The sequence below is a fragment of the Hypanus sabinus genome, chromosome 1 (assembly GCF_030144855.1).
Source record: "Hypanus sabinus isolate sHypSab1 chromosome 1, sHypSab1.hap1, whole genome shotgun sequence".
Classification (NCBI taxonomy): domain Eukaryota; kingdom Metazoa; phylum Chordata; class Chondrichthyes; order Myliobatiformes; family Dasyatidae; genus Hypanus; species Hypanus sabinus.
Window position 1 is genome coordinate 33,360,223 of NC_082706.1, and position 26,936 is coordinate 33,387,158.

General features: G+C 47.7%; 1 protein-coding gene across 9 annotated transcripts in view; it reads left to right on the top strand.

The window, feature by feature from the left end:
• Positions 1-26,936, top strand: part of LOC132392444 (fibroblast growth factor receptor 1-like) — a 193,265-nt gene that overhangs the window by 70,709 nt on the left and 95,620 nt on the right. The window contains exons 1-2 of one of the 9 annotated variants that reach the window (XM_059966317.1): positions 4,659-4,892; positions 6,437-6,564. The exons of 6 other annotated variants lie outside the window; for them this stretch is intronic. The gene's annotated coding sequence lies outside the window, so the exon portion shown is untranslated. Of the gene's footprint in view, positions 1-4,658; positions 4,893-6,436; positions 6,565-24,614; positions 24,637-26,936 lie in introns of those variants that run through there. 2 more of the 9 variants (XM_059966303.1, XM_059966326.1) reach the window with 2 other exon arrangements.

Sequence of the window (26,936 nt, forward strand, 5' to 3'; positions counted from 1 at the left end):
GTAAAACAGAGAGCTATAGGTAAGCCTAGTAATTTCTATGGTAGGGATGTATTCGGCACAACTTTGTGGGCCAAAGGGCCTGTATTGTGCTGTAGGTTTTCTATATTTTTATGGAACTGTCAGACTGTCTCTCCTCCCTGTACCATTATGCCAACTGTGCACTTTCGGTGCTCATTTAAATTTTGATTCCTTTTTGCCTGCAAACATGCTCAAGCTCTTGGCTAATGTTACTGCAGCAACAGATGTAGAGCAAGGATGCATTGTTTTTTTTACTAACCAACAAGGTTGAATGGTGGAAGAACCGAGAAGGTGGATGCATTTGAAGTTAAATCATTTGATGAAAATAAGATAGAGAGAAAGAAAAAGCAGAGAGAGTGAGAGAGAGAAAAAGCAGAATTGAACATTTTAAAATCCACCCAACAATTATTAACTTGATGGAATTAAACTCTTTACTCTTTATTTCATGATAAGCGTGATTGATGAGTACTTGTCAGCAATTACCACATTGTTAAAAGGATGCTTAACCTGTGAATTGGTAGACAGTTCTTTCAGATGCACACGTAATGAGCTGCTAATATGCAAACCAGTGGCAGGAATAAAAAACAGGGAGGCATATTAAATAGGGGTGCTATCTTTTTAAGTTTGAAACACTAATTATTAACATTGAGTCAAGAGACATTGAGAGTTGGAAACATGTCTCATCTGACACCAGCTGTACGTCAGCCATGGTCACTGCATCTAAAAAAGCAATATCACGGTAGTGTAGCAGTTAGCATGACACTATTACAGCTCAGGGCATTGGAGTTGAGAGTTCAATCCCAGCACCCCCTGTAAGGAGTTTGCACGTTCTCCCTATGGAATGCATGAGTTTCCTCCGGGTGCTCCAGTTTCCAAAGACGAAGCAGTCAGTAAGTCTTTGTAGATTGTCCTGTGGTTATGGTTGGGTTAAATCTGAAGATGCTGGAAATCCAAAATCCAAAAGAGTAAACAGTCAACGTTTCAAGCCGAGACCCTTCATCAGGACAGCTGAAGGGCCCCGATGGAGGGTCTGGGCACGAAACGCCCACTGAACTCCTTTCCATAGATGCTGCCTGGCCTGCTGAGTTCCTCCGGCATTTTTTGTGTGTGTGTTGCTAGGGTTAATTTGGTGGGTTGTTGGCATAGCTCGAAGGGCCTAATTCCACACTGTATCTCTAAATAAAACAACAAACTAAAGATGGTGGCAAGCTGTTTGTTTTCTGTAAATTTATCAATGGCTCCGGAGCGTGGCGACTCCTTGCTAGCGCATCTACTCATTGCTTCCATAATCGTTCTCGTCTTTTAAATCTAAATTCTAATGACTCTGAGATGACCTTGCACCTTACTGTGTGGCTGTACTGCCAGTTCATCTCTAACTAACATGTTATTCTGCATTCTGTTATTGCTTTCCCTTCTGCTACCTCTGTGCCGTTATAATGAGCAGTACGGCTGGTATGCATAACAAAAGATTTTTCACCCGCTACTTGCAACAATAACAGTAAACCAATTTACATTGATCACTTTATAGCTCATGCGGCATCTCTTTCACGCGCAGTAACAGGTCCTGGCTGAGCCACAGGAACCCTGGTGGTTCTTGCTTGTCCTTTTCCCCCAGATGTGAACAGACGCCCTGGAACGTCGTCTGTTTCATACTTGCCAGGGTAAAGCCGGAGGGTTTGCAGCCCCACGGGGGGCGGGGGGTGGTGGTGCAGCTAGAATCAGAATCAGGTTTGGAATGGACTTCCAGAAAGCTTTTGATGAAGTCCCACATAGGAGATTAGTGGGCAAAATTAGGGCACATGGTATTGGGGGCAGAGTACTGACATGGATTGAAAATTGGCTGGCTGACAGGAAACAAAGAGTAGCGATTAACGGGTCCCTTTCGGAATGGCAGGCTGTGACCAGTGGGGTACCGCAAGGTTCAGTGCTGGGACCGCAGCTGTTTACAATATACATTAATGATTTAGATGAAGGGATTAAAAGTAACATTAGCAAATTTGCCAATGACACAAAGCTGGATGGCAGTGTGAAATGTCAGGAGGATGTTATGAGAATGCAGGGTGACTTGAACAGGTTGCGTGAGTGGGCAAATGTATGGCAGATGCAGTTTAATGTGGATAAATGTGAGGTTACAATGAGATCTAGGTGTTCTTGTACATCAGTCAATGAAAGCAAGCATGCAGGTACAGCAGGCAGTGAAGAAAGCTAATGGCATGCTGGCCTTTATAATGAGGAATGAGTATAGGAGTAAAGAGGTACTTCTGCAGCTGTACAGGGCCCTGGTGAGACCCCACCTGGAGTATTGTGTGCAGTTTTGGTCTCCAAATTTGAGGAGGGACATTCTTGCTATTGAGGGAGTGCAGCGTAGGTTCACAAGGTTAATTCCCGGAATGGCGGGACTGTCATATGTTGAAAGGTTGGAGCCACTGGGCTTGTATACGCTGGAATTTAGAAGGATGAGAGGGGATCTGATTGAAACATATAAGATTATTAAGGGATTGGACACGCTGGAGGCAGGAAGCATGTGCCCACTGATGGGTGAGTCCAAAACGAGAGGCCACAGTTTAAGAATAAGGGGTAGGCCATTTAGAACAGAGATGTGGAAAAACTTTTTCACCCAGAGAGTGGTGGATATGTGGAATGCTCTGCCCCAGAAGGCAGTGGAGGCCAAGTCTCTGGATGCATTCAAGAGAGAGTTAGATAGAGCTCTTATAGATAGTGGGGTCAAGGGATATGGGGAGAGGGCAGGAATGGGGTACTAATTGTGTATGATCAGCCATGATCACAGTGAATGGCGGTGCTGGCTAGAAGGGCTGAATGGCCTACTCCTGCACCTACTGTCTATTGTAATAGCATCACACTAATTGCTGCGCTACCATGACATCCTTTTGTTTTGGCTCTCTTTTTGCAGTATTTATTTTAATTTTGAATATATTTTTCTTATTGTAAGTTATAGTTTTTTCATTACTGCTTATTGCACTGTACAGTTACTGCAAAACAACAAATTTCATGACATATTCCAGTGGTGTTAAACCTGATTCTGATATGGGGTGATGGGGACCAATGTACTTGATTGTGTTTTAAAAAAATAAGGGATGTCCTGGGGCATTAATCCTGAAGGGTTTGACAGGGTGCACATAGTTTCTCAGTTGCCTGGAACCAGACACCTTGGGCTCAATTCAGAGGTCAAGCATACATGACGAAAGTGAGCCAAGGTTTCCTTACTGTTTGGTGTGGAATTCTGCACTCCCCACCCCTCCCCAATTGATATTACTCAAAGCTGAGAGTGATGGGTTTTTGGACATGAAGGGAATCAGTATGGGGATGGGCAGGATGTCAGCCTTGACTTTACTGAGAGGGCAGCACTGAGGGGCCAAATGGCTGCCTCCTGTTTTTCTGATGACTGGTCTATTACATGGGGGATGATTCAGATCCTGGGGATTCCATACCAATAGATTGGTGGGAGGGGGGAGGTGGTCACAAGAGCAAAGAAATTAGTCTTTTGGCCCACATCAGTCATCAAGTACTCCTTAACCCTATTCTCCCCACATCAATTTCCCCTGACCCAAGAATCTACCCCCCAAACCTACACATTGGGGGCAAGTTACTGTACCCTATTAAACCTGCGTACCTTTGGGGTGTGGGGGGGGGGGACCAGAGCATTGGGTGCATGATCACAGGGAGAATGTGCAAACTCCAAACTGAACTGAAGCCTGGGTCAGGATTAAACCTGTGAGAGGAGTGGGCAGTGAGTTGGGGGGTTGGTGATGGGTCTGGGGCAGTCGGCAGTGAGTGTGGAGGGGAGGGTTTTGTGTGGGGATGCTGAGAAAAGTAATGGGTTGGGGAGAGTGTGGGACCGATTGGAAGTGAAGAGAAATATGGGATGGGGTAGGGAAGGTGGTAGGAGGGACAGGGAATGGAGGAGAGAGAGGAGACTGGATGGTATGAGTGAAGGGGGCAGAGACAGGGTACTGTGAGCGGGAGGGCGGGCGATTCTCCGGCTGCTTCACAAATCCCCTAATCCTCGCGAACAAAAGAGCCGCAGAAGATCTTGACAAAAAAGCGCACACTTCCGAGTGCCAGAGAAAGTTCTGGGCTGCATGGCAGCGCCGGCGGCTGCAGCGTTCAGTGTGTGGGAGGGGGGTGTCTGAGCTCCGGCTGCCGCAACTGTTGCCGATCGGTATTTTTCCCCCCTACCCGGACGAAAAGTTTTTTTTGTGTGTTGGAGTTGGAGTGAAGGAGGCGGGAAGCGAGGAAAGGGAAAGGGGCTTTGGGGGAGGGAGCGGAGTAGTGAGGAAGGGGAGAGGGAGCTGAGGAGTGAGGAAGAGGGGCGGGCGAGAGGAGGAGTGAGGAAGAGGGGCGGGCGATAGGAGTAGTGAGGAAGGGGAGAGGGAGCTGAGGAGTGAGGAAAGGGAAAGGGGCTTTGGGGGAGGGAGCTGAGGAGTGAGGAAGAGGGGCGGGCGAGAGGAGGAGTGAGGAAGAGGGGCGGGCGATAGGAGTAGTGAGGAAGGGGAGAGGGAGCTGAGGAGTGAGGAAAGGGAAAGGGGCTTTGGGGGAGGGAGCTGAGGAGTGAGGAAGAGGGGCGGGCGAGAGGAGGAGTGAGGAAGAGGCACGAGGGAAGGACCGAAGGAGTGAGGGAGGGCGGGGAAGGAGAGAAGGAGCGGAGGAGTGAGGAAGGGGCGGAGGGAGGAAAGCGTCTGTGCTCTTTCACTCGGACTCTGTGTGTGCGCTCGGGAGACCAGCGTGTTCGCTTCGCCGGACTTTCCGCTGAGCTTCCCCCGCCCGAGGAAAGAGGGCAGAGGGGCAGAAGGGAGAGCCCCCACCGTTGACTCTCGGCTCCGCGAGGTGTACGGGAGAATTGCTGTCTGCCGCAGGTAAATTACTCGCCGCCGGCTGATGGAAAACGTTTCACTCCCTCGCCAATCTATCCCTCACCCCCACTCCACGGGGAGAGGGGGGCGAGAGCTACTCCTTCCCTCCCCTGCATGAAACTTTCCTCCCTCTCTGCGCCCTCTCGGTTTAAACAGCATTTGCCGGTCAGTTGTGTTCCTGTTTTTAATTTAAACTCTCTGCCTCGCTCGGATCGGTCGCTGCCTTCCCAGAGGGCGGCGAAATTGTCTTTCCAATGCGGGTTTGCCGTTACCCCGCCGGGCTGCTCCGTCCCGGGAGCCGGGTGTCGAGAGTGACAGCTGTGCACTGCTAATGCGCGCTGCTCCGCCGGTGGGCCCCACCTCAGGTGGCTTTAAAGCGGCAATGTTTTCCTTCGGGTTATTGGTCGTGCTAACATTGGTTCATTACGTGCCTGGTGTGTTCACTAATGCAGCTTGTGTGTGAAAGGCTTCTGCAGTTAATAGTTTTGCTGGTTATTAAAAGGATCCGGTGTGGCTTCTTGGGCATGGAGACGTTCTCACGTACACACTGATAAAATACCCATGTGCTGTCCCACCTATACATTCACACAAGCAAACTTGTTCACTCATACTCTCCCACACACACTTACAGTCTCTCGTGTATGTTCCCTCGCATACATTCACCCACAGTCTGTTGCGCTCCATATTCAGACTCTCATAATCACTTCTGTCATCGTTAATTTTGCAGAACTCATTGGCAATTGCTACATGGCTGGGCTGTGAAGCCTAGGGAAGTGCTCCCTTGTCTGATAGCCAATTATTTTGAATCTTTATCACACCATCCCTTGTATCGGCCTGTGGGGTTTGTCACTAGGGTGGCAGCCCTGATGAAGGGCCCGAAACGTTGGCTCTTTATTCCCCTCCGTAGGTACTGCTGAGTTCCTCCAGCATTTTGTGTGTGTTAGTCCACACGCTCAGCCTGTCCACAGATGCGTGTGTGTGACTGCGTGAGCACAGGGCGGTTGGCAGCACTGCTCCCAGCGCCTGCACATGGTTTCCTGAGCCCTCATCCATGGCATGGAACTGCCAGTTCAGTACCCTCCCTCAGTCCCACAGTCACATCACAGTTGCAACAGTGAAGGGGGTCATTTGGCTCAGTGAGCCTTGACTGGACATATGCAAAAAGAAAAATAACCAATCCAGTTTACCCCAGTTTTTCAACATTTTGCCCTCTCAGATGCTTATCCAGTTACCTATTGAAAGCTGCCGTTGAATCTGCTCCCCCTGGGGTGTGTGTGTGTGTGTGTGTGTCTAGGCTACAGGCACTTGTGCTTATAAATTAAAGTTCCTTATTCGAAATATTCAGTGGTTCAGTGGAGCAGAGTGTCAGTAAGTTGTGTTTAGGTAAATGTCTAGTCTGAGATCTAGAGTATGTCACTGAGTCATACAGTGCACAAAGAGGCCCTTCAGTCCATTAAGTCCATATTAACCCCTTAACCACCCAATTACAGTGATTCTTCATTCTACCCTCTTTTATTCTCCTCATATTCCCTGTCTGCTTTCCTCAGGATCTAACCCTCGCCTCTCCAGTGACCAGTTAACCCACCTCTTTGGGATGTAGGAGGTAACTGCAGTAACCTGTATCAACCACCGGTCACAGGGCGAATGTACGTACTCCACACAGGCAGCAGCCAAGGTCAGAATTGAACTCGGGTCTCTGGCGCCATCAGGCAGTAGCTCTGTGACAGTATGTGTGATACAGGGGTCAAAACACATAAAGCGTTAAAGAAAGCGGTCAGCTTTCTTTGCCATATGTGCATCAAAGTGTGCAGTGAAGTGTGTAATTTGCATCAAATCAAATCAGCGAGGATTGTGCTGGCGGCAGCCCGTAAGTGTAGCCACCACCTCTGGCTCCAACATAGCATGCCCACGACTCACTGACTCTAACCTGTACGTCTTTGGGATGTGGGAGGAAACAGGAGCACCTGGAGGAAACCCACGCAGTCATGGGGAGGAAGTACAGGCAGAGGTGGGAATTGAACCCAACTGGTGATCGCTAACGCTGTAAAGTGATGCACTAACCACTACATTAGTGTACCAACCCATGTTATTACAGTCACAATCACACTAACCAGTCACTGGTATTCAGGGCAACTAAAGAGCCTTGGCTGGTGTTGGAGGAGGCTCCTGGGTCACTCCCAGAGCAATTTTATCCAGTTAATGTAGTACGCTATCACCATGATAAGTTACAGAACAAGTATCCAGGGAGTTTAAACCTCAGTTACAACAGGAACTGAGGAATTTCAGTTCAATTAATTAAAGTCTAGGTAACGATGTCTCTCAATGCTGTCAGAGCTCCACTTACTACGAGCTGCATTCTTGTGTCAGTGATCGGACTTGAACTCGTGACGCAGAGAGCTTGGTACCGAGCCAGCACTGGCTTGCCAGGCCTTGATTGGATGCCTGAAGCAAAAATAGAAAAAAAGCTGGAAGCACTTGCTCGATCGGTCGTTATCCGCAGGGAAAAGAAATTGGGTCAGTATTTCAGGTCATTGGTGCTTAGTTGTGAACTAAGAGTTCTGAAGAAAGGTCCTGACTCAAAATGATTCGCCACATATTCTGTTTCTTTGCATACGCTGCCTGACTGTGTTTTTGTTGCAGATTATTTTTCCCTTTGTTATGGTGTTCTGCAAGGGGTAGGAGACAGTGTGGGGATACCTGAAATGATTAAGTATTGGCAAGGCTGGGTCTGAGAGAGCCTTGCACAGTTGAGGTGGTGTGATGATCTCCAGCTTCCAAAAAGTCCTGTGGAGCAAACACAAGGATGGGCCACGCTACTAGCTCGCCGCTCCAGCGACTTTGGTGCTGTCTGTGCGGAGTAAGCATGTTAAACCACATAGATTCTCTCTCCCCACCCCCGTTTTCTCCAGTATCCAAAACAAAATTGTCCTGGCAGGTTAATTGGCTGCTGTGGATCATGTGGCTAAGTGATAAAAGAATCAAAAGGGAGTTGATGGTTGTGTGTGAGAGATGCAGCCCTCGCACTGGGGCTCATGTACCAACTTGGCTTATTAGCTGACTCTGTTTACAGCTGCATGACAGTGGTGAAAGGGCCACCTTTCATAAACAATACACGTCTAGGGTGGGTACGATTTGGTGTTCAACTAAACAGTGATAGTCCGATTAAAAGTGATTGAATGCTGTGTAAATCCTGCAATTATCAATCACCAGGAAATAACGGATGGTATGCCAGCATAAAATTATAAAGAAAGTATATTTTCCAATTTCAGCTTTAACAAGCAGTTAATAGGAAAAGAGGGAAAAATAAAAGGGCCCATGGCAGTTAAACCACTCTAAATCTGCACTTAGACACGGGAGCTCATTCTGGAGTAGTCTCTTTACTCATGGCGCTGAATTCTCATCACCAATTGTAGGTATAATTTCTCTTCTTGGACTCCATCTCACGAAGCACTCCTTGCATCGAGGTCTTCCCTCTCTGCATCCCCCAAACCAGACTCCTGTCCTTCAGAAAACTCTTACCCTCAGCTCTGTAGAACCTTCACTCACATCCCACATTCCTGATTGGCTGACACAACATTCCTAAGTTGGACAAGGTGGCTCCTTATCTTTAGCCAAAGCCGAAACAGTCGTTCCAGCAGAACACACTTGCTTTTACAGAAAACAGCGAAAACAAAATACTTCCCAGCATAGCAGTAGGAAGCCTTACCGGGTCATTACAGAGAGAATAAACCGCAGGGAATAGAGGAGAAGGGTATGGGGCGGATGAGATCGAGTTGAATATTGTGATAAAGGGGTTGCTGGAGGATTAACTCAGAGCTAAACATCATTAAATTTTATATTTATTTATTTAGCTTTGTGGTGCCCTTCCAGCCCAAAAAGCCTATGCTACCCAATCAGACCCATTTGGCCAATTAACCTACTAATCAGTATGTTTTTGGGATGTGGGAGGAAACCGGAGCACCCAGAGGAAACCCACGCAGTCACAGGGAGAGCATACAAACTCCTTACAGAGAGCAGTGGGAATTGAACCCAGGTCGCTGGTGGTGTCAAGCATCGTGCTACCCTGCCACTCACTGGTTGGTCAGCCTTTGCTTCTCAGTGCACACAGGAGTGGTAAACATTGGGGTCCTCACACTGAGGCTAGGCTGCTCCCTGACTGACATGTATAAAGAGGAGGAATTCTGCAGATGCTGAAAATCCGAGCAACATGCACAAAGTGCTGGAGGAACTCAGCAGGCCAGGCAGCATCTATGGAAAAGAGTAAACGGTCAACATTTTGGGCCCAGACCCTTTATCTGACATACATATGTGAGCAGAGCACCAGCAGGGTTAGAGATGCCTTCAGTTGCTAGTGGACTGGGGGCGGGGGGGGGGGGGGGGTCTTTCCATTCTTACAACAGTGACCTCAATTTCAGAACACCAGGGGAACGTTTAGTATTAGTGGAGAGCACAGGAAGACTTTGCAGAGTCACTGAGGCTGTCACAGTGGTACCTGCCAGCAACATCAGAGCTCGGTGTATAGAAGAGCTTTTAGTCTCTCAGGATTTTGGGAGATGGAGTTCACAGTAAAAATAGACTGTCCTTTGGGGAAGAGAGTGGAAGTGGAAATAGGTAAGAGTTTTGCAGGGCTTTCAAAGGGTTAGAGAGACACTGGAGAGATGTTGACGTGTCGGCAATAATTCACACAGCAAGAAATCAGAAGCTAAGACACAGGAGCAGAATTATGCTATTTGGTCCATTGAATCTGCTCTGCCATTCATGGATGATTTATTTTTTTCTCTCAACCCCATTCTCCTGCCTTGTCCTCATAAGGACTGACACCCTTACTCATCCAGAACCTATTGTTCTCCGGTTTTTAATCTACCAAATAGTTCGGTCTCCGCGCCCGTGTTGTGGCAATGAATTCCACAGATTCACCACCCCCTGGCTGAAGAATTCAAGGGAGCAGAGTGATAACTGGCACATTTTGAGTGATAAGTATTGGCAGAGTCCCAGTTCTCCTCCCACCCCACCCCCTCCACAGCCACCGTCATCTAGGAAAGCAGGCAAGGCCTCGGTTCAAGCACCATTCAGATGTTGGCTCCTCCAATAGTACATCAGGAGCACAGCAGCTCACATGCATTGATTCAGCCTGGCGTTCCTCATTAAAACTCGCAACAGAGCTGGGGATGGAGTGGGACATTAATAATGAAACAGCCATGGCCACTGCACATTCCTGGTCCTTTCACTCTACTAACAAGCCTCGCATTCCCAAGTGTGAACAAAGATTTGATGACAACCAGAAGCACGGCAGAGGATTTAAGGGCTCCTTGTGTGCGTTCCCTGGCATCTGAAGTTTTTGGCATGGTTCAGTGCAAACCAATGATGTGCAAAAGTTTTATCGTCACCCTCGTGTTGAGACAGAGGCTCCATGAATACGCTTATGGTTTAGAGTTTCAGTTGTTCAGTGAACACATCAACGGACAGTATTTAATGGCCAACCCCAAGTCTCCTTTTGGAAATGGCACCAAATTCCCTGACACTTAGAGATTGCAGTTTGCAGGGAGCGCCACTGGGTTCCTGAGAGTGATCCAGATACAGGCTGTTCTTGGAGACTAAACACTGATCAGTGCCCAGTCAGACTGTGGCAGTGAGCCCCCTGCTTGGACTGTTGCCGTCTGTGTGCTGATAAGGGGTTTAGACCCAATGATGAAAGAGCGCTGATCTACGTTGGGATGATGTATGGCTTGGAGGTGGCGGTGTTCCCTTCTGCCACCTTCCCTCGGTCGCAGGACGTTGTGAGTTTGGGAGGTTTTGTTGGAGAAGTTGTTGGTCATACACCTCATGTGATGGTGACAGAGAGGACAACAATGCTTTGTGTTGAGTAACGTCGAGCTTCAGTGTTGTAAGAAATGAGCTCATCCACACCAACATCGAGTGCTCCATTGTGCACGTGACGAGGCTGAGGAGTATCAGGAGTGAGTTGCTCACTGAATGCCTGACCCCTGACCCCTCCGGTAGCCTTAGTGTTTATACAGCTGGTCCAGCAATGGTGACTCTGAGGATGTTAGTAATGTCACTGATTATCACTGGGAGCTCAGAGGTTAGAGGTGATCTCTTGTTGGAGGCAATCACATTTAACCCCATTACTGCCAGCTGGGTGAGAGTGGACTTCGGGGGTTTCTGATGTAAACAGTTCTCTGCATTGTTGGGTTGATGCCAGCATTGAAGGAGTCTCTGACTAAAGACCTGGTGCTAACGTGACGGCCTCTCATTTTCCATTCATTGCCCTTGAGATGGTGAGCTACTGCCTGAAGTGCCTGTAGTCGTTCTGTTAAAGGTGCACATGCAGTGCTGTAGGAGAGGATTGGAGACATGTCCCGGTCAGGATAGTCGGTGACTTTGAGTCATATAGCACAAAATCAGACCCTTCAGCCCATTGAGTTGATACTAACTGTAAACCTCCCATTTACACTAGTAAAAACGTCATCTCAGTTTTTATTCTCCACATCGTCTACAACCCTGCCCAGTTTCTACCCCTCATCTGCACCCTAGAGGCATCTTATTGCATCCATTTAGTTCACCAACCTGCTCGTTTTTTGGGATGTGGGGGTGGTGGGGGGGGGGGGGGAACCAATCTGGAGGTTGCAGGGAGAACATCCAAACTCTACACAGTTAGCACCAAGACTGAGCCGAGGCCTCTGGTGCTGTGTGGGGAATTTTGAGCTGCTGACCTTGTCATAACCTGCAGGATCTTGCTTCGGTAGATCTTATGCCTGCAGTGGCACCTAAGGGTCTCTACCTCGGTGAAGGAAGAGCGGTGCTGAACTACAAAGGCTACAACTTCCAGGCTACGAAGCCCACTCTTACGTGTGACTGTGTGTACTCTGATTGCCCTAGATCCCAGTGCTCTTCCTGGATCCCATCACAAAACCCACACTCCCACTACAGGGTTTTTATCATCTCCTTTGTTTTCCAGCAGCACCGGTCCTCTGGCTGACGCTGCACACGCGGAAGGTTTGGTCTCATTTTCTTTTTGTTTGTTCTGCTCACTTTGACGGTGTGTTGATATTTTAGGGTGCATCCATTTGAGATTGCCGGTGTGATTGGCAGTAAGAAGGAAAGCTTTCAGCTTCAGGGAGACGCAGGTCATCAGATCAGTGGTGATGTAGCTGCTGTGTCGTCGTGTTGCTGTGATACCGCGGAGCAGGCTTGACTGCTCTGTGGATCCCCCCCCCCATTGTGAGCACCAGACACATTCAGTCGTGAGGAAGGATACTGACAGGGTGGGAGTCGGAGGAGGAAATCAATTGAAATTTATGTGGTGGGTGGTGGTTTCAATTTTCAAGTCTAGTTGTTGTGTGTACATCGAAACGAGTGAAATGTACAGTTTGTGTTACAACAGCACACCCGGAGAAGGGCATTCTCATTTAACCTTGGAAGAGAGATCAAAACCAAAGGTCAAAGATTTTAAGTAAGAATCATAGGGGAGATGTGAAGAGCTCATTTCACTCAGAAGGTGCTGGATATCTGCAGTTTGTTACCTGAGATCAGAGTCCTTCATTGTATTTCTACAGTACTTGAATAGGTCATGACCTGAAGAGCAAAGCCTGTTGCTGGAATGAGGGATGAAGCAGGGGCCCCAACGAGATGGACTGAACAGTTCACGTTCTGCCAGAGCAACTCGACTGTTCTCTGCTGAGTTCTGTCAGTCCCTGTCCTGCAAGGTTTCCGGCGTTGGCATTGGTGTTTGTCTCGGGTTTTACATGAAGGAACAGATTTTACTTCCAGGAAACTCTGCGCTTCTGTCAGTAGCCCGGAGCATTTATGTGACCACAACCTTGTTGACCCCAGCTCGGCACAATGCCAGAAAAGGCAGGTGTCTGGAAATACTCGAGCATTACGATGCTGGTGGTAAAACTGAGAGGCTTCGGATCCTGGGTGTGATATCTTTCAGACCCTCGTCGGCTGTGCCCCTTCACCTTTGGTGAGGTGTGTCCCATTTCTGGACTTGGCTGGTTCCTCAAGATTCAGTCGTTGCTGCCTTGGCAGGGAATGTTGGTTTCTCTAGGATTCTGGACAGGAGAGGGGGTAAAAAAGAATATCTAACACATCCCCCCATTGCTGGATGTCCAGTGCAAAAAAAATAAACTAAAAGAACCTGGTGGGTTGAGCAGTATCCGTGAAATCAGAGGGATAGTCAAGTTTGGGTTAAGACTCTGCTTTAGCATTACAGGCGCATAGTCTCAGCCTGATATATTAGTTATACCTTTGTCTCTTTAGGTGCTACCTAACTTTTGGCTTTAGATTTTAATGTCTGCAGTCTGAGTGGATCCCTGTGAGGGAGAATAGTGCACAGTAGGGACCGTAGGCTGCACATATTATAAAACCCATTTCTGGGATAACCTTGTTTTTGAAATCTTGATGGGTCAGTATTGGCCAGGATATTGTAGGAAATTATGACGGGTATAGGTAGAGTGAATGCAAGCCAGGCTTTTTCCACTGAGGCTAGGGGAGGAAAAAAAACAGAGGACATGGGTTAAGGGTGAAGAGGGAAAAGTTTAAAGGGAACATTAGCGGGTCTTCTTCACACAGAGAGTGATGGGAGTGTGGAATGAGCTGCCAGATGAAGTGGTAAATGTGGGCTCACTTTTGACATTTAAGAAAATCTTGGACAGGTACATGGATGAGAGGTGTATGGAGGGATATGGTCCAGGTCAGTGGGACTAGGCAGAAAAATGGTTCGGCACAGCCAAGAAGGGCCAAAGGGCCTGTTTCTGTGCTATAATGTTCTGTGGTTCTATAAAAGTCTTCCCACCATCTCGGAGGTACTGGCCAGGAGTGTGACACTTGCTCGGATGATTGCCGTTCCACCAACTCCCAAGAAGCTCAGCGCCATCCAGCCAGCTTGGTCAGCAACACTTGCTCCCTCCAACTAGTGCCTGCAGCGTGTACCAGTGCAGTTACTCTCCCACACGGCACCAACAGCAGTTCCCAAAGCTGCAACCTCTAGCACCAGGAAAAATAAGGACAGCAGGCTTATGGGAACACCGCTGCCTGCAGGCTCCCCCCAGCGATGCACATCATTCTGATTTGGACATTGTCATCATTGTCCCTTATCAACAGTGGGTCGAGACCCTGGGACTCCTGCCCGCACCTTCCGCAGAAGGACCACAGCAAATCAAAGTGATCACATCCACTTCAAGAGCCCATTCCCCTTTCCTCACAAGTATTCCACCTTAGGCCCAGCTGCAATAGCTTCTGCAGTCTAACATCCCACTGGCACTTGGTGCCACAACTTTAGCATTGAATATTAGCCTCTGATAATGAGTGCTTGATTAGTGGGAAGGAAATTCTGTCAGAAGAAGCAGTGTATTGTCTATTGATTCACACTTTATCACACGCTGATGTTGTGTAGGGCATGCTGTGGGCGTATGGGCTGCTGAGGTGAGGGCAGGGTTTCTGCTGTTACCTTTCACTACTGCCCGGCCAGAGTCTGGTAAACCTTCGTCTGCTGACACAGAACAGCCCCGACCCATGCTGAACTGGGGCAGTCTAGTGGGTGCATTGGCATTTTGTGCCTTCGCTTGATGTGCCACGTGCATTGGTTTGCGCAGGTGGCTGAAGTGTCGCCGCAAGATTTGTCATCATGTTTGGGGATGTGTCGGCAGTCATTTTTGTGTAGTATAGTGATGGGTAATAAATCCCTGTGCTTGGGGATATCGGGATCATAAATATCCCCAAAGAATATTTACAAACCCAGATTTTTATTGTAATCCAGTAAATTCAGTTTTTTTTTATAACGTATAAATTAAACCAGAAACACTCAACTAGTCATTTATCAACTGCGGATGGTGTAACAGTGTTAATATTTCATCAGCCTGGGATGCTAATTATTTCCAGCATTATCTATTTTTTGTCCCCCCAGATGTCCTTTTTTTTTGACTGTCAATTACTTGAATTTAACTAAAGTCATTGTGGTGAGATTTGAACTCATGCTTCTCGTCTGAAAGACTCTGGCTGTTAGTGCGGTATCTAGCCATGATCTTCTTGAGCCTGGTTCTACAAGACGGGAGGAAAATTGAGAGGGGTGGGGGTTTGTGGCAAAGAGGATTGAAAACTAGTTGGAAGTGAGGAAACATTGAGTATCTACTTATTTCCTTGCTTGTGAGATGATTGGTTGAATCAAATTTAAAGTTCTGGGCCGAAATAGGAATTTTGTACTTACTGCTGTTGTGGTGCAGAATTGAAAAGAAAGTTGAGTCTTTGACTGTACCTGTTGTAGAAGTCTTTGGAAATTCAGCTTTTTTCATAGGTGAGATTGATTTTGGGGTTTTGGAGAGTTGTGGGTGATGAGGATTGGCCTAGAGAGTGAAGCTGAGATATCACTCTCCTACCAATCGGTAAATCTTTGGGAGAAAACTGGGGCACCTGGAGGTCACAGGGAGAATGTACAAACCCCTTACAAGCAGCGGGAGGGGGGATTGAGGAGGGGGAATTGAACCCAGTTTACCTATGCTGTAAAATGTTCTGCTAATCACTACACTACCATACCATGTGCTTTATTATCAAAGTATGTACAGAACATGATATGCAACCCTGAGATCCATTTTCTTGTGGGCATACTTAATAAATCCATAATAGAATAATAGTCACAATAGAATATGGTGTTACTTCATTAGGAGTTGGAGGGTGGTGGGAAAGGGTGCAGAGATTCCTCCTGAACTGCCTTACTGGAGAAAGCTAGAAGTGTTGATTCACTCTTTGAGGGAGCAAATAATTTAAGTAAAGATAGATTCATGTGTTGGAAGTGAGTGTGATTTATTTCAGTGGTTGCAGGAAACCTACTGTCTAACTGTGGCTGAGTTGTAGCCGTTTAATAACAGTTTGTAAATAGCGGTGTTGAATACTCCTCACCAGTGCCACAGTTTAGCCTCGGGCTCTTTTTGCTCTGTCGGAATGTTTTGTTAGCCTTGGTATTCTGGAGCAGCTAGAGTTATTCTCTTAAAACAAACTTCTTAGTTTGATTGATTCTCAGAGAAGAGACAAACACAACCGTGACCAGATGTTCTCCCAGCAGCGACCTGGATTTTAAAATGGTAGCTATGTAGTTGATTTAATGCCCGGGGAGGGGGGAGAAACTACCTTTGTTCTGTTTAAATCTTTGATTTGGGCTAGAACTGCTCAAGTCACCATCTTCCTGTGAGAAGAGTTAAGCTGGCTGGATCACTGATCCTGGTGTCCTTCATAAATCCAGAATAAATCCAGACTCTGGCAGATTAAGGAAGCTGATTTATTCCCCCCCCCCCCCCCACTATAATAGTTTTAATGTTTCTGAGTGCAGAACTGTTTGTAACTGTTAAAGTTAGGGTTAGTTTTCGCTTGAGATTTTGCCTGGGTTTAAGAGTGCAGGAACCCGCTGAGGTCAACCCAGCGGAGAGCTAGCTTAGCAAAATAATAATGGGGAAGGTGGGGGGGGGGAGAATCATTGGGATGGGGGGGGGTTCTGGTCCAGCACAACCAGCACTGTTGTGGGACAGTTTGCCCTAGCTTGTGTAGTGGATTTGACACATACTGTTAGTGAATGAACTGGAACGATGCTGGTGCTTAGTCAAGTATAGTATGGGGTTGGTGGGAGAGTTGCCTTGATTCCTTCCCCAAGACTTTTTGTCCTGCTGAACCTTGTTTTTGAGGAGTTGAAGTTGCTTTGCTTACACAAAAGGGACCGAATAAACATGCTGAAGAATATTCTAACCAACTTCAAGTGACATCTTTCCCTGGAAATGAAGGTGGAGTGGGATATTAAGATGGTAGTGGCATCATTGGCACGTCTCAGTTCTCCCTCCCTCCAATAAACATCAGAAGTAGAGATGTAGTTTGGGTGGGGGGGCAAAATTGAAAGGTTATCAGGCAGGTGGGAATGCGGTTCAGTTAGGTCTGTCATTATTTTGGCGAAGCGGGTTTGAAAGGCGGAGTAGCCAGTGCTGCTTCTGGCTGGTGTGTATGAGTGATGAGTGCTGAGTTTATGCATATCTTCAGAAAAACCAGAAGCACTCAAATGTAGTCAACAGCAGGTCAGGCAGCATCTGTGGCAAGAGGAAAACAGGGTTAAGGTTTCCGGACATTGAACAGGGAAAATGAGAAGTGAAGTATGTTTTAAATTGCAGAGGGTGAGAGGGAGAGTAGGGGGCATGTCTACAATTGGGTGGAGACCACGACTATTTGGAGAGCGTAACTGGTTTTAATGTGGACTGATTATTGTTAAATGAGTCTTGTTTGTGCCCGTGACAATGTGGCAGATCTGCCAAGCGACCCCTGAAAAACAATCCTGAAATTCAACATTTCAACTATCACTGGAGATCTTAAACAAGGCGAGCTTTTGGTTTATTTTTAATTAGTCTCATTTTCCTTTCACTCCCTTTGCTTTGCTTTCTGTGCCGGAATCAGCAGGGAATTGAAATTTCACTTATTTCCTGATTACGACCTGCGCATTTCCATCATCCACTGAGTTAAGGAGTTATGTAATCGTTTGGCATCCCGTACACCGTGTAGATACCAGGCTGTTGAGAATATGAATTACAGCAGGTCCCCTGTGCTCTGGAGGAAGTCTGCAAGCAGCTTTGCAAACAGAGGCTGACTAAAGATTCCTGGCTATAAATCACGCATTTATTGCAGATCCGCTCGTGTTCCGTGGCTAATGAGCAGGTACGGCAAAACGACCGCCCTTGCGTCGGGAGACCTTGAGGAGAGTGATTTTCAGTCTTCAAATCAGAACAAGGAGGCCTTGTTTTGAGTCGCCGCAGGGGCTGAATAAGTGGTGGCTCGACAGCTGACCAAGACTGGAATGGTGGCACGTGCCTGTGGCTGCTGTCAGCTTCTCTGTGGTGGAGTATTTGCTAGGGCCTTGGAGATCAAGCCATGGTGTCCGGGAAGAGGATCACTAGGCCTTGTTTTTGGGGTTGCCCTCCTCGAGCTATTGCCTGACCCTCCGCCACACCCCCCCCCCCCCCCCATTAATTGTGCTGACGAAGACACATTGAAGGGGGATGTTACTGAAAGTGACCCAAGGATTCTGAGACAGTGACCAAGTGAGGGGAGAGCTCCCAGCGCCCCATCCAGTGTGTCAGGCTGACTCCAGAAGGCCTGGAACCGACTCACCTTGTTTGTTTCTGTTGAGTCATACGCCCTGGCCTCATGTCACCTTCCAGCCATTTTTCACAGAGGAGGAATTTGTGTGGAGATCAGAAAGGAAACCTCCCACGCATGCTCTTCTGATGTCCTGCAGTTGAATCACTTTGCCTGCTGTCCAGCCCACCGTCTCTGCCCATCTGCCGACCGTTCCTGGCGTGTTGACGTGCCTGTGTTCTACTGCTTTGCAGTACTGTTTCCTCCCAGTCACCTCGCTGAAGGCGGCTGTGTGAGTATTGCTAGTTGGGATAAGCGTCCAACCCTAACTTGACCCCTCCACCCCAGGTGAGCCATGTCTTGAAAAAAGGATTTGGCATTTCTTCTTGGGAGCTTTCATTGGAAGGTGATTTACACCCCCCTCCCACCCCATCCCGCTGTCCCAGACCGGAATTCCTGGAGCCAGAGTTGAGTGAGTTGATTGATGAATTTCTGAAGAGTGAGAGGGGCAGAACTCCATGCCAGTGACTGATCCACTAAGATTGAAACTCACTCAGTTGCATGCTCTGGTAAGGGATGGAGGTAGACGTTTTGGTTGGAAGCCTAATTCCTTGGAGGGATGAGTTATTCCACAGTGGCAAATATTCCGGTGAGGAAATCTAGGGGTGCAATTGTGTCACGCAGGGAGTTTCGGTTAAGTGAGGCGCTGGGTACCCTTGACCCATTTCCCTGTGCAGCTTCTCAGATCAGAGTAACGCCGGATCGGTTTGGGGTGCAGTGTTGGTGCTGGGGCCGGAGGAAGGCTGCAGATAAAATTGCTCATGTTGTTTACTGATGCTGCCATTAATGAAACAGTTCTGTGTCTTCACATGGCGGGGTCATTGGAGGCCTGAAATGCTGGGAACCTCAAAGACAAAGAGCGTTTCCAAATGTGGCAACCCAGCTTCCTCACTAACGTCTTCCAAACTACTTGGTAGCTGAGACAAACTCCCTCCCAAACCAAGTAACTGGCACAGGCAGCTCGTGGAGTTTTGCTCAAATAACAACTGTGAACAAGCCACCTTTTCATGGCACTATTTCCAGCGTGTAATCATCTGACTGATAAAAATGGACAGGAAGGCCAGTCCTTTGGGCTGAGCGTGACGTTCCAAGCCACATTTGACTCCTTTAAGGATCTGCCTCCCTGGGTGGCCAGTCAGCAGAAGGAGCCACAAAAACAGAAGGATACGGGCATGTGTAGAAGAGATTAGTTGGCCATTTGTTTACTACTTTTATTGGTTGGGCACAACATTGTGGGCCTTTTCCATTGCTGTACTGTTCTATGCTTGGCCCATTGAGTCCAGTTCACTCAAATCCCATTTCACTCAGCTCTCAATTTCTTCAATGGCCCACTGATCCTTGCACTCACCTACTCCCTGGGGGGTGTAGCAGCAACCAATTTGCCTACAACTGCATTCTGAATTATATTTTATTAACTTATCCTTGCTAGTATTATGGTTCATGTGCTGTGTGTGATGTATGTTTTGTGGACGCACTGTTGTCTGGAGGAACATAGTTTCGTTTGATTGTTTAAATATGTATACAATCAGATGACAATAAACTTGAACTTGAGCTTGATGGTGTTAAGATGGGCAAGGAAGTCAGTGAACCCGAGGGAAACCTGCACAGTCACCGGGAGAACGTTTAATCTATCTACAGGTGGTGCCTCAGCGGTCAGGACAGGACTGAATCTGGGTTGCTGGAGCTGAAAGGTGCCACTTTACCCGTGTGCACTGTGCTGTCCCAAAGCCCATGGATGCTTCACAGAGGAACGGTATCAGAGCTGAGGTTGATCCAAATGTCCGTGGCCCAAGTAACCGGAAACCGGGTCTCCCCGCCCAACGAGTTGCACTGTCCAGCAACCAACCTGTTTAACACTAACCTAATCACGGGACTGTTTACGATGATGTATTAACCTTGTAACCAGAACGGCTTTGGACTCTGGGAGGAAACCCACGCGGTTACAGGGAGAACATACAAACTCCATTCAGCTGGAGCCAGAATTGAAGTCCAAACTCTGGAACGCCCTGAGCTGTAATAACGTAGCGTTACTGCTATGCTTCTGTATAATGGAAATTGTACAGGCACTCGATGTTGCTCTCACTGCTGTTGCACAGTCCTAGATTACTGGGCAAGGTTACTCTTGACACATCACATACAAAACACTGGAGGAACTCAGCCAGGCAGCATCTATGGAAAAGAGGACACTTGATGTTTCGAGCTGAGACCCTTCATAAGTCCTGCCGAAGGGTCTCGGCCCGAAACGGTGACCGTGCTCCTTTCAATAGATGCTGTCTGGCCAGCTGTGTTCCTCCAGCATTTTATGTGTGTTGCCTGGATTTCCAGCATCTGCAGGTTTTTCTCTTGCTTGTCTTTACAGAAATACGTTTTAAAAATTAAATTAAAGAGAGGAAAAAGTATATAGTGAGATAGTGTACATGAGTTCATTGTCGTTCAGGAATCTGATGGTGGAGGTGAAGAAAATGTTCCTGAAACACCTGTATCTCCCTCTTGATGGTGGCAATGAAAAGAGGGCATGCCCTGGATGCTAGGGGTCTTTAAAGACAGATGCTGCCTTTTTGAGGCATCTCGATGCTGGAGGGGAGCACTAGCTACACCTACACTGCCCAATTCTGCTCTGTCTCCCCTATGGCACAGGAGGGGGCCGTTCAGCCCATTGAGTTGAGACTGGCTCCCATCTTGTGACTGTGACCCGTGCTCCCTCAAGAGGCTATTTGGTTGGAAAGACCATTTGGATTGTAAGATGTGAAGAAGAATGGGAAACCAAAGACACTTCCTTGGGGCAGCTGAGAAAGAATTTAAATTAAAGTGCCTGATTTAACCAAGTGCAGGTTTAACTGTGGTTGTAACCAATTAGCCAAGATCTCCCTCTCTTTCCTGAAGTCCCTGTTCTGTGAGCTGCACCAAGCTAAAACATTTCCCGGTGTGACATCCCCTCTTATGTTGTGCTGGGAAATTTTTAACCTGTCCCTGGAAAGGTTCTCCTGTTCAGTTGCTCTCGTTTTCAGCTGAGCTAAAGTTCCCCATCTTTGCATCCCACTCTCCCACAGGATGCTACTCACTTCTGTGACATCAGCTGCCCTCTGCCATCAGCAGTGATGCGTGGACCCAAACTCTCAGAATGCTGGAGGAACTCAGCAAGTCAGGCAGCATCTGGGGAGGAGAATGCAGTCGACATTTCAGGCTGAGATACTTCACTAGGTCTCATCCCGAATCGTTGACTACTTATTCCCCTTCATAGATGTTGCCTGACTTGCAGAGTTGATCCAGCATTTTTTGTGTGTGTGTGTGTGTGTTATTCAGAATTCCCAGCATCTGCAGAATCTCTGTGTTTATGATGAGTGGACCCTCCGTGCTTTTGTTGCCAATTCTGCCTGACTCCCTTGAATTATCAATGTGGGGGGCCACAAGCCAGGAATATGGCCACTCTAGTGAGGACCCATTGGCAGATTGAGTGGGGCACTGGAAAAGTCATCTGAGAAAAGATTCATTTGTAACTAAATCTGTATTTGGCTGGCAATGATCAAACAAGGCCACTATTTAATGTCCACACCCCAATCACCCCTTGAGAAGGTGAGGGCGAGTCACCTTAATGAATCCTTAATGGTGAAGATGTTCTCGCAGTGCTGGTAGGAAGGGAGTTTCAGGATGCAGACTTTGGGGGTGTTGCTGAGGATATGATTGGTGATTGACACAGACTTGATGGGCTGAAGGACCTTCTTCCGTACTGTGTGTATCCACAAAGCTATAACTCTGGGCATCGTTGGCAAGGCCAGCATTTATTGTCTATCCCAAACTGCCCGTTGTGAAGGTGGGAGTGAGGTGCCTTCTGGAACCGGTGCAGTCCTTGGTGAAGCAGCTCTCAAAGTGTTGCTGGGGAGGGAAGTCCAGGAATCCAATGAGGAAGGAGTTTGGTACATTTCCAAGTCGGTGTGCTGCAAGACCTGGAGATGGGGATGTCCCCACAAGTCTGAGGCTGTTGTCACCCTTGGGTAGAGTCTGAGGGTTTGGGAGGTTGTTGACCACAATAGGGTTTGTGGCACAGTGTCTTGTGGGCAGAATTGTACTTTGAGCAACAGGATAGTGGGTTCAAATTTCAGTCCATTCCTTTGCCCCTCTTGTCTGGTCAAAGCTTTGGGTGATTGAATGACTTGTGAAGTGGGAATGTATGGAGTGTAGCCCCCTCCATACCTTGTTCAAGGTCAAGTGTTGGAGGACTCCACTTGTTTCTGTTGTTCGACACTACTCTCCATTCCAGTGCAACAGAGCTCCAATTTGAAACTAATCCAGATCGATTTCCAATTTCCTGTGTAAACAGTGCTGTGGGTTCCAGCAGGACGTCTGCAGAAGAAGGAGGTATCCTTATATAACCACAGTTTATCTTTTAATCTGTCAGACAAGAGAAGTTCGTGTTTAACTGTTTGCTGTTCTTGGCGCCAGTCTGAGGAAGTAGGAGAGCTATTAATAGAATGATTTTTTTGTGGGGGGGGGAATGCTTGAAAGAGAAGTTTGGAGAGAAGATGGGATCCTTCACGTGTCTACCATATGCCAGAAATCTTCAGCTCATCTGAGTATCTTCACACTGGTGGTTTCCCAACCCCCTGCATGCCTGCTTCGACCATCATTTGCACCGATTCAGCACTAATTCTATTTTATACTCTCGTCGTCTCTCCCAGATTCTACCACTTGCTTATCCTGGGGGGCAAGATAAACAACCAGCCCGCAGTACTTTGTGATGTGGGGGTAAACCGGAGCACCCGGAGAAAACTCGCGTGTTCCTGAGGAGAGAGCGCAAACTCCACCTAGATTGCTGTAGAGGTGGGGATTGAACCTGGCTCTGTGGAGCTATGAGGTCGGGACGTTTCCAGCTCTCTGCCAGTTGGGATGTTTCCAACTCAACCCTCACCCCTGATAGCAAGTCTTGCCCTTCATTGCCCCCGCCTGTCCAGGAGGGGTTCGGACCAGCAGAGGCAGGGGTCAGCCAGCCTCTTGAAACTTGGCACCTATTTGATTTCCATGCACTCACCCCTTCCACCCAGCGAAGGCTGGAGATGTTACCGATGGCTTCATTGCCTCCACCTTCCACACCATTCTCAGTCCTACCCTCCCAACTTCCACCCATTCTCAGTCCTACCCTCCCAACTTCCACCCATTCTCAGTCCTACCCTCCCAACTTCCACACCATTCTCAGTCCTACCCTCCCAACTTCCACCCATTCTCAGTCCTACCCTCCCAACTTCCACCCATTCTCAGTCCTACCCTCCCAACTTCCACCCATTCTCTTGAAGGCGCCATCCCATTTCCTCAGAGACAGAGAGGTTGCTGTGGGTGGTGTTAACACTGGTGGCTGTCTGGACTGGGGGTAGGTGTGGTCAACAGTCTGATGGTAAAGTGTAGAAGCCACCTCCACCTCCAGAGCTGAGGGCTGAGCCAATACCTCCTACAGACGCGCGCGTACGTACACGTTGGGTTCCTGACCCAATCCTGGCAGTGGAACATCCAGTGATTGCCGGGTTAAGGGAGTGTGGGGTTGGGGCTAGATGGAACGAGGGGTGAGGATGGTGTATGCTGGGCTAGTGCCAACTTAGGTGGAAGCTGGGGAAAGAACGATTTAATCTGCTTCCGACACGGCTGTTCTCAAGAGGCCAAGCAATACTCACTAGATTATTCAATATCCAGTGTCCCCAGCCAAGAGCAGGCTTTCTGTGTAGCTCATTCTGAGTCAGGGGAGGGCTGTAATAATTACGTGGCTTCTCTCACTGCCAAGAGGATCTTCACAGACTGGGTGGGCATGAGTCTGCCAATAACAGTTGTGCACAGAAAATTTATACTTCAGGGTGGAAAGTGCTTCTGAGCTCTCCCAACCTCTGTTTATTCTGTGGAGTTAGACTGACTTAAAGCAGCAATCTGCACAACAGCCGCTTGTAAAATCAGCCAGCCTCTGTTCCCTGCTCTTCCCCGAGTTTCCAGAGACAAGCGAGTTCAGATGCGTCCGTTGCTGCACTTCCCCAGCCTCTGGCAGCCCATCAGCAAGGTGCGGATTTAGCATCTGCAGGCCAGCACGGCGCCTGAGACACCCGTGCTGCTGGAACGTTACTGCTCACTTCATCCCTACACTCGTCCCCCGTCCCCCACCACCGCCAGAATGGAGGGGGCTTCCTGTGGATCCGCTGCAAAGCTCATAGCCCGTTCCCGAGCCTCCTGACATGCTGAAATTTTCCGAATTTCTGACTGCCTGGCTGACGCCAAGTGGAAGGTGACTTCGCAGCAGCCAGCTAGCAGAAATGTGAGCTCGAATTACTAGGCACTCAGGTCATCAGCGCATCGCGACTGCGGGAAGAAAATTAACTAAAGTAGGCGCGGTTTGCATTTGATAGAATTTTTCCTGCTTCTGGCACCTGGTAAAGAAAGTATTGAACAATACGTCTGGGCTCCTGTTATTCTTGAAAGTACATCTTGTGGATCAGTTGTATGCACGTGAGTGTCCCTGGCCTTCGGAAACAGCTGAGAGCACGTGGAGGGAAGTTGTGTCAAACCTTTGTCAGACCACGTCTGTGGTTACCACACTACATGCTTCCATAATGTGAGTTGGTTACAAAGTATTTGATGGGTTAAGGAACGTTATTTGCTTTATGCAGGCTGTACTGGTTATAGCACCATCGGGGAAGCCTGTTCAGACCTGTTCTTTGAAGGTATTTCAGCCCGTTCTGCTGCACCACAACTTTCTATAATGTGAGGTTTTAGAATCAGGTTTATCATCACTAACGTGTTGGGAAATTGGTTGATTTGTGACTGTACTGCAGTGCAATACGTTAAAAAAGTTCTGTAAATTATAATGACACAGAAAATAAATAGTGCAAAAAAGGAATAGTGAGGTAGTGATCATTGTCTGTTCAGAAATCTGATGGTAGAGGGGAAGAAGCTGTTCCTAAAATCTTCAGGCTCCTGGACCTCATCCCTGATGGTACTAATGAGAAGAAGGGATCTATCGAATGGTAAGGGTCCGTAATAGTGGATGCTGCCTCCTTGAGGTGCCTCATCAAAAGTTTCTTCGGGATGTAACTCTCGTTTAGAGCAGAACTATCTGTATTCCTCAAGTGCAGTCACTGCATTTCAGGAAGGATGAGAAGCTCCCAGAAGATGTGGAGGTGACTTGCCAACAAGGTTGATAGGTTTCATCTCCAAGCCCGGGTTGTCGGGTTTTAGACTGAGGGGGTTAACACAGCATTGTGGCACATTGGTGTGGATTGGTTCGTTTTACACATAGTGGAGCATGGTCTTCTCGAGGACTTCTGTTCTTGAAGAAGGCTGATTGAAAACTGAAAATGCTGGAAACCCCCGGCAGGTCAGGCAGCCACTATGACAAGGAACCAGGTTTACATTTCGGGTTGAAGACTGTTCCTGAGGGTGTCCAAGAAGGGATGTAACAGGGCAAGTCAGATTCTGATGGAGTTGATCGAGGGAAGTTGTTCTCCTTGACGATGGCTTGAGTCAACGGGTACAGAATGAAGATGGCGCAATAAACGGATGTGAAGCAGATGCGTTTTACACGGGGGTGGGTGAAGATCTGTGCTCAACATGGGGTTGGGTGGGGCCTGGAGGGTGAATAACTATCGGTTGTAAGGAAGGAACAGAGAAATGGGATTGTGGGATCCCTCTACTGTGGTTAACATGGTGCACAATGCTGTGGTGGTTGTCTATTTCATCAAGCTATTGAGGCATATACGGTGATGGTAATATTTTTACTCATTCTTGTGTATGGGCAACCCTGGCAATGCCAGCGTTTTAAGACCATAAAAACCATAAGACATTGGAGCAGAATTGGGCTATTCTGCCCATCAAGTCTACACTGCCATTCCTACTCTGCTGATTAATTATTCTTCTCAACCACGTTCTTCTGCCCCGTAAGCTTTGATACTTGATCGATCAAGAACCTATTGGCCTTCCATTTAAATGTACCCAATGATTTGGCCTTCACAGCTGTCTGTGATGAATTCTACAGATTCACCATCCCCCGGCTAAAGAAATTCTTCCTCGTCCCTGTTCAGAATCAGAATCAGGTTTATCATCACTGGCATGTAAACTTATCAGCAGTTCAATGCAATACATAATTGAGCAGAGAAAAAAATAATAAATGAAATAAAAATAATAAGATATAAACAAGTAATTCAATTATGTATGTTAAATAGATTTTTAAAATAGTGCAGAAACAGAAATACTGTATTTTTTAATAGCCGAAAGCTTCAATGTCCATTTAGGAATCAGATGGCAGAGGGGAAAAAGCTGTTCCTGAATCAGAGTATGTGCCTTCAGCTTCTGTACCTCCGACCTGATGTCCTGGTTGCTGGAGGTCCTTAATAATGGACACTGCCTTTCTGAGACACCACTCCCTAAAGATGTCCTGGGTACTTTGTAGGCTAGTACCCAAGATGGAGCCAACTAAATTTACAACCCTCTGCAGCTTCTTTCGGTCCTGTGCAGTAGCCCCTCCCCCCCCATACCAGACAGTGATGCAGCCTGTCAAAATGCTCTCTACGGTACAACTATAGAAGTTTTTTGAGTTTATTTGTTGACATGCCAAATCTCTTCAAAATTCTAATAAGGTATAGATGCTCTCTTGCCTTCTTTATAACATCATCAATATGTTGGGACCAAATTAGAGTGCCAGGCTGTTGCTGCGACACCACTCCACTAGTTGGCATACCTCATTCCTGTACGCCCTCTCATCACCACCTGAGATTCTACCAACAATGGCTGTATCGTCAACAAATTTATAGATGGTGTTTAAGGTATGCCTAACCACGCAGTCTTCTGTATATGTAGAGTAGAGCAGTGGGCTAAGCATGTACCCGCGCTGGTGTTGATCGTCAGCGAAGTGGATAT